This window comes from Lycorma delicatula, chromosome 1 (genome assembly GCF_047948215.1).
Source record: "Lycorma delicatula isolate Av1 chromosome 1, ASM4794821v1, whole genome shotgun sequence".
In the NCBI taxonomy this organism is placed as follows: domain Eukaryota; kingdom Metazoa; phylum Arthropoda; class Insecta; order Hemiptera; family Fulgoridae; genus Lycorma; species Lycorma delicatula.
This window is the reverse complement of record NC_134455.1, coordinates 285,582,284-285,595,444: the sequence shown is the minus strand read 5'-3', so window position 1 is coordinate 285,595,444 and position 13,161 is coordinate 285,582,284. Positions and strand designations below refer to the sequence as shown.

The 13,161-nt window shown below is 28.2% G+C and overlaps 1 protein-coding gene across 8 annotated transcripts in view; it reads left to right on the top strand.

Moving 5' to 3' along the window:
- The first annotated feature begins 1,139 nt into the window (after positions 1–1,139).
- Positions 1,140–13,161, top strand: part of LOC142332386 (Ig-like and fibronectin type-III domain-containing protein 1) — a 676,608-nt gene continuing 664,586 nt past the window's right edge. For 4 of the 8 annotated variants that reach the window (XM_075378862.1, XM_075378812.1, XM_075378850.1 and 1 more), the window contains exon 1: positions 1,140–1,236. The gene's annotated coding sequence lies outside the window, so the exon portion shown is untranslated. The remainder of the gene's footprint in view (positions 1,237–13,161) is intronic. The other 4 variants (XM_075378856.1, XM_075378843.1, XM_075378818.1 and 1 more) reach the window with 3 other exon arrangements.

The window sequence follows — 13,161 nt, the reverse complement described above, 5'->3', positions numbered from 1 at the left end:
ACGCTTTATAAAACAAGAACAATTTAAAAATGTTTTTACTAATAAAATTGCACGTTAAACTTTTTTTTTCATGAGAGAAATTAAATTTAAATCAAATTATTTACAAATTACATGCAATTCCTAGAAGTGCAAGTTTTTCTTAATTTAATGAAACACAAATTATGTTAAACTTACCCGTTAGTGATGTTAAGTTGTAGTGACTTTGTTATCAAAGATTATAATTTTTAAAATAAAAATAAAATTTCCTTCGCTTTGCTGTCAATAGAGAGCGAATGAAACCTTAACTGTCACGACGAAGTGTGACAGACAAGTATGTGATATTAAATTTATACATATTTTTTTACTTTTAACCCCCTCTTGTTGTGTGTTAGCTGAGCCTTGACATTCTGAAATATAATATATTCCAAACCCCTACAGGAGGGTAAAAATAGTTCACTGTTTGAATTATTGTGTCTGGGATTGTCGTATTTTATTCCCATAATTAAAAAATCAATGTAATGAAGTAGATTTTTTTGGTGTGGGTAGCGATCTGTGACTGATGGTTATTACAACAGCTTCATTTATTATCATTTTTTTATTATTCAGAGTTTAGTTATGTTTAATTGATTTACCGTCACTTCGTCGGATCTTTTGTAGAATATCAAATTTTCAAGTCGATAATTATCATGTTTGTAATTTACAAACATGATAAATAATTATCATTTAATAATATTTCATTAAATTAATGAACTACGAAAGAAAAATAATTTATTTCTTCTCTCAATATGTCACTATTTTCATTGATCAATGCCATTATTGACGTTGAAGTATTTTTATGTATTTATTAAATCAATGGATGAGAGAAAAATAATGTTTAGTTTTTATATCTGCGTATATACGTTAAGATATTTAAGAAAACGGAATTAAGTAATCTGTGTTGTAAGGTATTAAAAGGAATATTAATTTTTTTTTAACTATCTCTTTAGGTTTGATGAATACTAGTATTAATATTTTCAAACAAATCGTTTACGATCGATTTATTCCGTTTCGCCATCAGAACACCTGAGGAAGGAAAAGTTAAGCTCAATTTTTACACGTACAGTTTAAATTTTTACCATGGTGGTAGGCTGCACGAAGGAACCCGACACTTCCCGAACGCGTCCATTCAGCGGAGGCGGCTGGAGCTCACCAGTCCGCGTTGAACACGGGAGTGTGTGGTTACGTACCTTGTGTTGTCCGCAACTGCTTCTTCTATCTGTAAGTAAGATATCTATTATTTTGTAAACAAACTAACATATTTTAGTTAAGAAGCTCTTATACATCTGCGTTAAAATAGGTCATTAATTCGTAATAAAAAACGAAGCTTTTTCTGAATACATGACACGTATTTTATTTTTAAATTAGTATTTAATATAAGTAAATAATTTTAGAAATTTTTTCTTTAAACTGATTAATCTAGGTCATTTTCACAACAGTTTTTTTTTTATTTTGTATTCGTGAAACCAATCAATTAAATCGGTTATTTCTTCGTACGTTGAACACACCACTCAACCAGTTATGAATAAACCTGCATTTGTAATTTAAATTTATTTTTATTATTCACATATGTTTTACGACGTGATTTATTATACATACTATACCACTTAAATTAACAATTTTTATTTTTGTGAATAATTAAATTCACTTATAGGTTCGTTTGCATATATCGTTAGTTATACTTTACAAGTATTTCCTTCAGGTTTATATAACATTATTTTATTATTCCAAATATAAAGAGAATGAATATTATTCTAATTGTATATAAGATTAATCTTTAAGTAAACATTACGGTATGAAAAAATGAACGTACCTGTAATTTGTTCCATTTAATTATTTTCTTTTTTAATGCGTTATGAAGTACAAAGACAGTTTCATTGAATGATATTTGTCTATAAATAAGCACTTCCTGTTTTATGTTTTTGATTTTTAGATTCTATTATCATCTGTTAACCTGGATTTCCTCCTTTGGTTTACTTCAAATCACCAACACTGTGTACAATCGCATCATATATTGGACATTTTTGATATTTCTTTATGTATTAATATTAAAAACAAATTTTAACTATAAAAGAGTTTTTGGATAGATAGTGAAAATTGGATGCGTTATGGAACAGGATATATTTGTGTGTGTGAAATGTGGTTAATTCTTTTAATGAAAAAAGTTAAATTATTTAATAATTACACGTTTCCTTGTATTTTAAACAAACTACAGATTAAATTTCAATGAGAGATGTGTATTTTTTCAATTTTCCGTAATCGTTACACAACTTTTAGATATGTAGATCTTATTAAATTTTTGCTGTAACTTCTTGATAAGATCCAGCTATTACTTCTACGTAAATTAAACCAAATTAATCTATTAAATGACAAAAGTCGAATACTAAAATTTTATATCGGTGATAATGGTGTTACTTTAACTGTGATGTTGCCTATTGTTATTGTATCTGTGCCAGATACAATAACCTAGTGCCTATTGTATTGTATGCCAGGTATTACTGTTTCTCAGTTTTAAAACTATTATTTAATCTTAAAGGTGTAAATTACGATAATAATGAATTTCAGAAAATATAATTTTGTTTCATTAATTTTGTTGTTGATATAAAAATAATTTATAATCAACAGTAGATATTTTGAAAATCAATATCTATTATGTTCCTTTTTTAATATTAAGTTTTGGATTTTAAAATTTATTTTTTCTAAGTTTGGTGTAAATTAAACAAGAATGTTTATGATGAAATATTTTGTAGCTATTTAAAGCTCTGAATCATGTATATTGGCCTTTTGACTATAATTTGTTTAGTCACTATATTACGATTAAAGGGAACGAGGGAAGCTATCAATGAATTCTATTCTTGTCTTATGAATTCTTCCTGATAGTAATGGGTATGGATTGTAGGTTAACATGAGAACGTAGTTGCAGACAATACTTCCACTGTACTGTTAATTTAAAAGCGTATACGTTGAAGTTTATCTAATTGTAGGTAGTGGCTTCGGAACGGTAGGTCGAGTGTTGACTCTTACCGGTTACAGCACACCGTACTTCTAGTCGGCTTAGTGGCCTTGTTTATCGAACCACTCGACGGTGAATGTCGACTCGTCTCGTTTTGTCAAGATAATCAAACGGTGTGTTCTATTATTCTCAACTCTTTGTTTCATATGCTATTTACTTCATGTGTAAACTTAAATGTTGGTAAAAAATGTGATTAATGCACTTCATCATTACAGACCCTCTTTGGACGTCGTCTAATTAATTTATGATCGATTTAAAATTTTTTTGTTACGTTGATATTATTATCATTATTAGAAAATAACTCTTTCTGTCTCGGTCGATTCAAAAACGATTAATAATATTTTTATTTTAATCGGTTATAAATATGAATTTACTTTCTTTGTCGATTTTTAATAGCGATAGAGTATTTAAGAAATTTGGGTCTTATTCATTATTCGGGCACTATTTCCAATTTTTTTTTAGCCGAAACTTATGAATCAATTCCCTTAAAATCCCTAAAATCTTATTACCCTTAAAATCTTTAAAAAAAAACTAAAACCTTAGTTTTGTTTATTTCCTTTAACTAGTCTTGTACGCCGATAAGGAGGGTATGCTGTTACATTTCCTTCATATTTTAAAGGTAATGTGTAGTTTGGATTTAGTTGCCGAAAAGGCAACTGAAATGTTGAAGTTAATTAATAGCTGTTTGCAATTACAGGGTGCAAACAGCTTACAAACTAATCAAAATATCTAATGTAAATATCTTATCAAAAATTTTCGTATTAGGAAATTTAACAAAATACGATTTATAAAGTAATTTTAAAACGTTAGTATTGTTCTTACGCACAGTGATGATTATCCCTGCATTAAACTGAGATAGCTCCGAGCCTGGTAACTGCATTAATGAATTAATTTACATGAGGTGTAAAAATATAAAAATATTTTTTTCCAATGCTTTTGTTTTGAAGTAGAAAAAACACTGCAAAATAGAATTGTATAATGAATAAATACTATTGACTCTTACGTACTAATGCAGCATAATTCCACGAACGGTTAAACAACACTAATTACTTCTACATTATCGTTACACGTAAAGTGAATTACATTTAAAACAGCGTTCTACTCAGTATACCAAGATTAAATCATTACTAATACGGTCATTACACTTTTAAAATTAAATCTGTAGCGTATTTAATAATTGGATTGTAAGTACTTGTAACAAGTGTTTAACGTAGATTTATACTGTGTAGGCTATAAATAGATTTAGTTAAACTTTCAAAATAAATAAGTTTAAATATCTGGGGATCAGATTAAAAAAATAAATAAACGCTCGGCTTATCAAAGGTATATTTCTGCCGATAATAATTTAAATTATGACGTTTCCGACACTCATACCGTTACTTATTTCGTTTGGATATGTGCTAAAAGAAAATTGTTTCCTTGGCGTGAAATTAGAATTGATGTTCAAACAAAGAATAGTTTGAATAGGGTTTTTTAAACTGAAAATCGGTTTTTGTAACTCAACTAATTTATTTATAGTGAAGTATTATTTATATATTATAAATATAAAAATTGAATTCTCTTATAAATATTAAATAGAATTTTCTTAAAAAATACTGTACTGTTTAAATCGGGTTACATTGTTTCCTCCTTTTAAAGGTAAAACTGTAAAAAAAAATATATATAAAAAAATGTGAATTTATTTTTTTAGTAATACAGTTATATTTTGCAACATGATTCAACAATCTTTTCCTACCTACTATAAAATCTGCTATAAAAAACAAAGGAAGCAATAGGAAGTTGTTCTCGACTGTAATATAGCCGCTTCGGGTTTGCTAGTGACTATGGCAAGTAAGGAGAAAAGTATCTGATAGAATAAGGTATAATCTCTCTTACAACTCCTGAACTTCTGACTAAACACTACTGTTTGTTAAGATTACAGGCGGAAGTAGAATAGTACATCCTGTGTAAGTTTTATGTTACAATTTTCTTTGAATGTTTTATTGTTAAAATCCGAATCCCCTGTTAGAACTTAATCATAATTCAAGTACAGTTTTAATATCCTCTTTTTAGTTGCATGAGCGGCTTTTTAGAGATGAAGTGTTTCTGAATTTAAGTGAAATATGTCACGTAAAACTATTCATGATTTACACTTTTTCAAAGTTCCGTATTTTTCTCTTTGTTGGAATACAGAGTGTCCCGGAAGATGTTGGCCAAATTTAAAGGACTGATTCAGATCAAAATAAACAAAAATCTTCTTTCTGATAATTACCCTGTCTCGCTTCATTTCCTTGTACCCGCCATTTGGCGTTTTTTAAACAAAAATTTATATCTTAAGAACGGATTTTAAATATTTTAATGGAATTTGCTGTGAGTATACCCAACAAAATTTTCTGAAAATAAATAAGTTTGAAAATTCCAAAATGACGGCTATTAACACTTTTTAATCAATATATCTCCGTAATTATTAGTTTTATCGAATTATGTTTTATAAGATAAAATGCTAAACCTTTTATTGTGAGAAAAATTATATTTAATTTGTTTAAATTAGTTAGTAAACAGCTGAGATATTGCTGAAATTGTAAAAATAACAATTTTTAAATCTGAGAATTGCGCCTGTTTACACCCAAATTTTTTGATTTCGTAATGAATTGTAATTCAATTCGAAATAATCTCAATTTTGCATAATTTAAGTACTTGTATTAATGATTCAATTACCGATTTATTATTCTTTGTAAATGTCTAATGAATTATGCGACGAGCGCGGTGGGTATTTGTCTTTAAACAGTATGATAATACTTATAAAATATATATAATACTTATAAAAAAATATTTAACGTTTTTTTTGTGAGATAATTAATATTGTATTGGTAAGGCCGCAAATCTATAATACAAACGCAGAAGTGCAAATTTATATAATTCACAGATCTGAATGGCCTTGACTCACATGTCAAGTAAAAAAAACAAATACATAAATGCGATAGATACTGTCAAGCTTTTTCGAAGAAAAGTAATATTTGTAATTCAAGTTCTTTTTTCAAGAAACACTTGCATAGTAGGAGAATTAATTCGCTGTATATCAGCTTGTAATTTTTGATAAATTTAATATTTTTTAACAATATTTATTAATTTTTTAATATGACTGTATTATTCAGTCATCATTTACTTTACTGAATTTGTCTGTTGAAGTTTAATGTGATAAAATTTTGCCTTTGAATTGTAGTTATTTATCAGATATGTACAACGCATTTCAAACAAAAATCAATTTTAATTAAGTTCCTATAAATAGAATCAATAAATCCAAATGTTTTCAGGCGACCGAACGAGATAGATTTTTCTCATTTACAAAACTCTTTTATTATATTTTGTATTTAATCCATGTAACGTGAGAGATTTTTTACTTAATTTATGTTCACTTTGTAAATTGGTTAGATTGTAATAAATTCAAGAGCCAGATCAAAAGAGAAGGAAATAACAATTATAAGTCTCTCAATCTGTTTTCCATTTGAACTTTATTGATGTCTTCCCTATACATGATCACATGCACGTTCACCAACAGTAGTAATTAAAAAAAGCCAAAACATTGAAATAGACTCATGATGCAAATTGAAAACAGCTGCATTGATTATAAAACATTTATTAAAGATTAAGTTTACCTAAATTTTTTAAATTATCAGCATCATACTTTATAAAACTGAAGTTATACGTAAGTCGGATTTACAATAGAACAGTCGGATTTTGAAGTGATTTCCATTTAGATAAGAACTGATACTAGTTTTGTAGTACTATCATTGTCTTAAGTGTACATGTCCTTAGGACGTTAAAAAACCGCACTGTGAGATGTATATTTATTTTCTGAGGTAAATTATCAATTTTTGTTCCAAGTTTAGCTCGTTATGAATTTTAAGTTGAAAAAAAATTAATTAATTGGGGTTTTACACAGATTTTTGCAAAAAGATATTAAAAATTTCAACCGATCAAACTTTATTTGAAATGTTTGCTTTTTCTCAAAAACTGTTGTAAATTCAAATGATCACCTGAGCAAAAGGTAAACATTTTTATTTTTCTCTTTATAATTTTATCATTTTCCCCTAAAATGTACTGTAAACGGTACCTAATTACTTGTTTCAATAATTGCTTTACTTAAGTAATATAATTATTCTTTGTGGTTACTTATGAATGGACCTGAAGTGCGGTATAGTTCTTTACCAGTTACAGTTTCTGAAGCGGGTATTAGAGCACTTCAGATATTAATATCTATATCAATATTCTTGTAATATTATTTATCTGAAGAAGCTAAATGATTATTAAATTATGTAATTATTAAGTAGTCAGCTGTTTATGTAGTTATAACTGTTATTTTTAATTCATAAAAACATGTTAAAAACTAAAAATACATAAATCAAGATATTATGTAAGTATTATTTGAAGATTAATAATTGGCGTTTAGTATTTTTTTATACTCTCTTTTCTGTAAATTTTACTAAAAAAATACATTTTGGTATTAACTTAATCATCCACTTTCTAGTAGCCTTCATTATTTTACCTTTTTTCATATTTAATTCCTTATTGTCCTTCTTATAACAAACTTCATTACTTTATTTTATTCTTATTCATTCTCTAATTGGAATTTTCTTGACTAATTAGTCGTAGTGAATATCATAATCATGATACTCCATATATTCTCTTAGTCGATTTTTGTTTCTATGAAAAGAACATTATTTAACTCAGCTTAATTTTTAAGGTTAGATTCAATTTTCTCCCCTTACTTGTTTTATTCTCGGATCTGAACAAGATTTTCTGAATTTTATTGATTTTTCCAACCAAATCACTAACGCTTAGTTTTTGCTTTACATGCGAGTTGAACAGCTTCGGGAATAGACTGTATAATTGTCCTTTTCTGTACCGCAAATTTCTTTTTCTCGTCTTCTAATCTAACCCCACCTACCTGATCTTCTAATTCTAAAGATTAACTACCTTGTTTCAGTATTTCATGTTTTAAACTTTTGTCTGTTTAATTTGTAAAATGTTTTTAGAAACCTTCAAATGTCATGTCGGTAAATTTTTCCTTTTAGGCCTACATCATTTAACATTAATCAGTGGAGCAAACATACATAATATTTATATATATATATATATATATATACACACCACACTAATATTTGCTATTACAGTAAAGATAAATGTCGAAATAAAAAATAAGGAAATTGTATAAGGATGTGTATTGTTTTTAACACGCTCACTTGCAAAGAAATAATGATATTTAAAATATCTTTTTAAATAACTTACAATATCCTTACCTTGGAAATAGTACTATCTTAATATTGTGCACATCTTTTACTTATTTTTCTCAAATGAAAATATATATATTAATAATAGCATCCACGTCGCGGCTTTGCCAGCGCTAAATGATTACTTGCGTTTCCCGATGCGTCAGGGCATATTTAGCAGGTCAGGACTCGCCTCGCTCCCTAGCCAGAGGGCTCTTCCCCCTGAATCTCCTATAAATTAAATTCAAGCTTGTGAGAAAATAATGATAAAAATTAAAGCTTGTTCAATTAATACAAAAATATATGTCAGTAATTTCTCAAAACAACAGTTTGTTCAGTACAGGATCCGAAACTTTGAGTGATCTAAAGAATGCGGGTTTAAAAATAATCGGCCTCTATCTTAAAAATATTAGTTTCGACTGGTTATCCATCCTTGGTACGGGTAAAAACATATTTTACCCGGTTCTCAGGGTTATCCGATGTACACCGCTAGGAAGTGACCGTACATCGTTTCTCATTTTTTTAAATTAAATTTTATTTTTTATTTTATGTTATTTAGTCAAGTAAACGGAGGAAGATGCAGTGGCAATGGTACTGCCATAGTCACTGCTGTGGTGGTGGCTTGGTTGGTGGAGCCGCCGCGCCTTACATCGTCGCACCCCTTAAAAAATCGAGATTAAAAAAAACCGAAAATGGCTTTTAGATATTTATCTGAAGAGTTCTCGTAAGCCGAAATCTAGTGAAAATCTCATTTATTATGGTTGGAAATGGAGAAAATGTTTAATCGTTCAAAATTTTTACTTTACATCACCCATTTCAAGGTTGAATTTCAAAAAATCTAAAAATAGGTTTTTAGATATCGACATTAGAATTGAACACGCCAACAATAAAATTGATATTTTGATTTTTTTTACGGATAAGTTTAAAAAATAGTAAATTTAAATGTTACTCCATTTTAACCCTTTAAACTCAGAATTTCCAAACACTTTTACACCGTAAGAAGGACGTGTATAAAAATTTTCATCAATTATCTTCAGTAGTTTTGCTGGGCGTTGATTCAGAATCAGTCACAACATGTTGTTTTATATGTATCTATATTATTACATAAAGAGAAAAGAAATTTTGGTTTGTTCGGGATAAACGAAAAAGCTATCCAATCTATTGCTACTAAATTTTTTCCATGTTTCTTGACATAACTGAAAAGGTGTTTGGGTATATTTCATTTCGAAAAAAAATATATATGTATTTTTAGTAGTGGAGGTTTGTCCGTTGAAGCAAAAACGTTCAATAATTGAATTAATGAACTGTGAACAGGGTTTGAACTGAACGATTAAAAAAAATCGAGTGAATAATATTATTTAATAATACAATTAAATTATTACATTAAATAAAGAAACCTATCTATATTTCATCTGGGAAAATTATATATTTATATTAGTGGAGATTTGCCGGTTGAAGCCCAAACTTTAATGAATTGAATTAATGGATTTTGAACCGTGATTGTCTATCACTGTGTAAGTTGGGTTTGACCTGATTGATTATGAACATCTAACAAACAATTTCTAGATCTTTTTCTAGAGTTTTAAGGGTTAAAATTGATTTTTAAATATTTTTTGAAATCATGTTTTTTTAAATTTCTTGGTAACAAATGAAGAAATCAACCTGATTTTTTATGAGTTTAATCTTCATGTCAATAAACCAATTTCTAGATTTTTGAAATGCGACCTTGAAAGGGGATGAAGAAACGTAAAAAAATTTGAACAATGATTCTGAATTTTCCCAATTCCTACCATAGTAAATGAGATGTTCAGTAAACGAGATTTGGGCTTGCAAATACTCTTCAAATAAATATGTAATAACCATTTTCGGGGGTTTTTAATTCATATTTTTTGAAGGGGTGCGATGGTATACGACGCTGTGGCTGCACCTGCCTTCGGTTACCTGACTAATAAATATAAAATACAAAGATTTACCGCTACGGGAAAGGCAAGTAACCATACGAGTATAGCGCGGGCAAAGCTGCGATGTGGAACTAGTAGATAATATTTTATTTTCCTAATGTGTATATTGCACTCGGTTTAACTAGTGAAAAATAATATATATATATAATATAATATATTAATATGTTGTGCGTTTCACAAAGACGCTAAAATATAGAAGTAGAAAAAAATTACTGAAAAAGGAAAATGTTTTTTTTATGATTGATTTTCTGAAGTGGGCTTAAGGAAATAAATTTTCAGTAAAGGAAATGGAAATTGAAAAACCTTGTTACATTTTTAACCTATTTGAGACGAGTTGTTAGGCTCTAGACAACATCTATAATAAAGAGACGGTACAGATTGATGTGTTCAAGCACAATTACTTGTTCATGCACGCACGTACGAAGTAAGATGATTAGTGAAGGATTATTCATTAGGTTATATTTACTAGTGCTTGTTGTTTGCATAATGAAGAAGAATCATCTTTAATATAATGGTCTTTCATGAGTTAAATATTTTTTAAATATGCTACAGTTTATAATTTATTCCTCATAATAAAATCACCTTAATACTCGATCTGATTTCGTCATTAAGTATTAACCTTTTTCAGATTAATATTCTTACTTATTCTATGTTTCTTACCAGACAATAAAACGTTATGTTTTCGTCTTGTACTAGTTAGTGGGTAGCGACAGGGGATTTGGCATGACAGTTAATATCTGCCAGGAAGTGTAACGGAGAAGTCGTCAACAGTTTACTAGTTCTGGCAGTAGTCCAACTATCATCCTACAAAATATAAACAATTTAATTAAATTAGCTAATTCTTAATAAAAGGTCCGACTGTGTTACTTTCGTACATTTAAAAATAATATTACTAATCTAAATTCATTTTAGAAAATATATTTCTACAGATTATAACAACAATGAAAACAGGCGTTACTGTAATTTTACATAAAAAAAACATATATTATAAAATATCATCTATAAATTTGCAAGTTTATCGATGTAAACTTATTTTCAATTATGGGTAATAAAAATGTTTATTCAATAACTTAGTCGTATTAAAATTTATACTTTCAATTATTCATTTCCTTTTAATGATAGGTTAAATGGTTCAAGATGATTCAAGAAAAGGCTCTCTGATGGAAATGGAGAAGATTAGAAACAAAAAAATGTCCAGAGGATTGCTGCACAGGATAAGGACTCAATTTTTTTAGGTATCATGGGACTGTAAGAAATGTGAAACAATTTCCGAAATGTTTTCTAAAAATGCTAATTACTATTCGACTTAGTCTACAGAATTTCAGATTTCCTTTTTACCGATTTTTCCAAGAAACGTATGGTATTAGTTTTGGTTGCACGTTTGATTACGGTGGAGGGATTGAGTTAGATTGAATTTCTTTACGTTTTGAGGTATGAGGAGTACAAAAATGACATTCATTTAAAATGTAATTTCCTTATATAGGGAATGTCATTTCCCTTATATAAGGGAATTGACATATATTATATCAGGAAATATAAGGGAAAATATCCTTTGTAATGGGAGAAATATATACATATTTCTCCCATTACAAAGGATGGTGCGTGAGTTTGTTTGTTGCATGTGCTCACATTTTTATTTTAACTGCTATTGGTGCGTCGGGCGGCTGCGCGCAGCGCTAGAACAATTTATTCTTCTAGAACGATTTATTCTTCTTGATACGAATGATTTATCTAAAATATTTGTGTTTTGGGGATAAAAAAGGAAAATATTGTGGTTAGAGTTTTGTGTTAAAAATCATAACACAAGAAACTTTAAAAGTGTTAAAGATTTTGAAGCTTTTTCTTGTAAAAAAAATTGTTATTAGTACGCTAAATTCATGAACGTTATTTAGTTAAAATTAGCAAAAACTGTAAAAAATCATATTTAATGAAACATAAACCATGTAACATTTTCGCGGCAGGCCACAGGCTTGCCTTTTTCCTAGTATATATATATATATATATATATATGTATATATAAAATTTGAATATGTATAAAATTTGTGATTCGAAAATTTCCAAAACTACTAAATCAATTTCATTGAAATTTAGGTATGATATAGTAGTATTTAAAGTTGTGTATGTGAAGATTTTATGAAAGGTTGAATGTGTCGTTTTTCATTTACGAACAATTTAAAGTCGGCAATAGACAACATAATCTCAATTTGGTGTTATGTTGATTTTGTACTGGTGTTTTCCATTCCTGTCATTTTCAAAACTTTGGTATAAAATTAAGCAATTCTTCGTTTATGTACCATTTATATCAAATCATGTGTAACTTCCGGCCCGCGAAGTAAGATGTTTCGCATGTGATCTGTATTGAGAAGATTATTTACTTAAACGCCATTAAATTATGTTTTAATAAATGATTTATAAATATATATCGTTGTATGCATTTGTTCTTAAGTACATTCTATATTAAGCGCAGTAAGTACTTTCCATATTATGCAATTCTCATATCTATTTTTAATCTGATAATAATACTAAATGTTTGGTCTTAGTGAAAATTGCTCGTGAATATTCTGTTGTAATGTTTTAACAGATTCTGATCAATTTGAGTCTAATGAATATGTTAAAACTTCATTTTCGATGTATCAGAATCATACTCACTCGTGAGTCAAATTTGGATAATTAGATGAAGTTCGAAGAGTTCAATCAATTTTATTGAGTTTTATACTTTTTGTATGTTACCGTTCAGTATTTTTAAAGAACGTGGAAGAGCATATAAATTTATAATATTACAAAAAAGGACACTGGGAATACTTTTTACTAATAAATTCTCACCATTAGGGATTCTCAGTTTTAATTTTAAACGTTTTTGTATATTAAACTTTAACATAAGGCAAGCAATATTACTAATTATAATAAATCTGTAACAGTTATT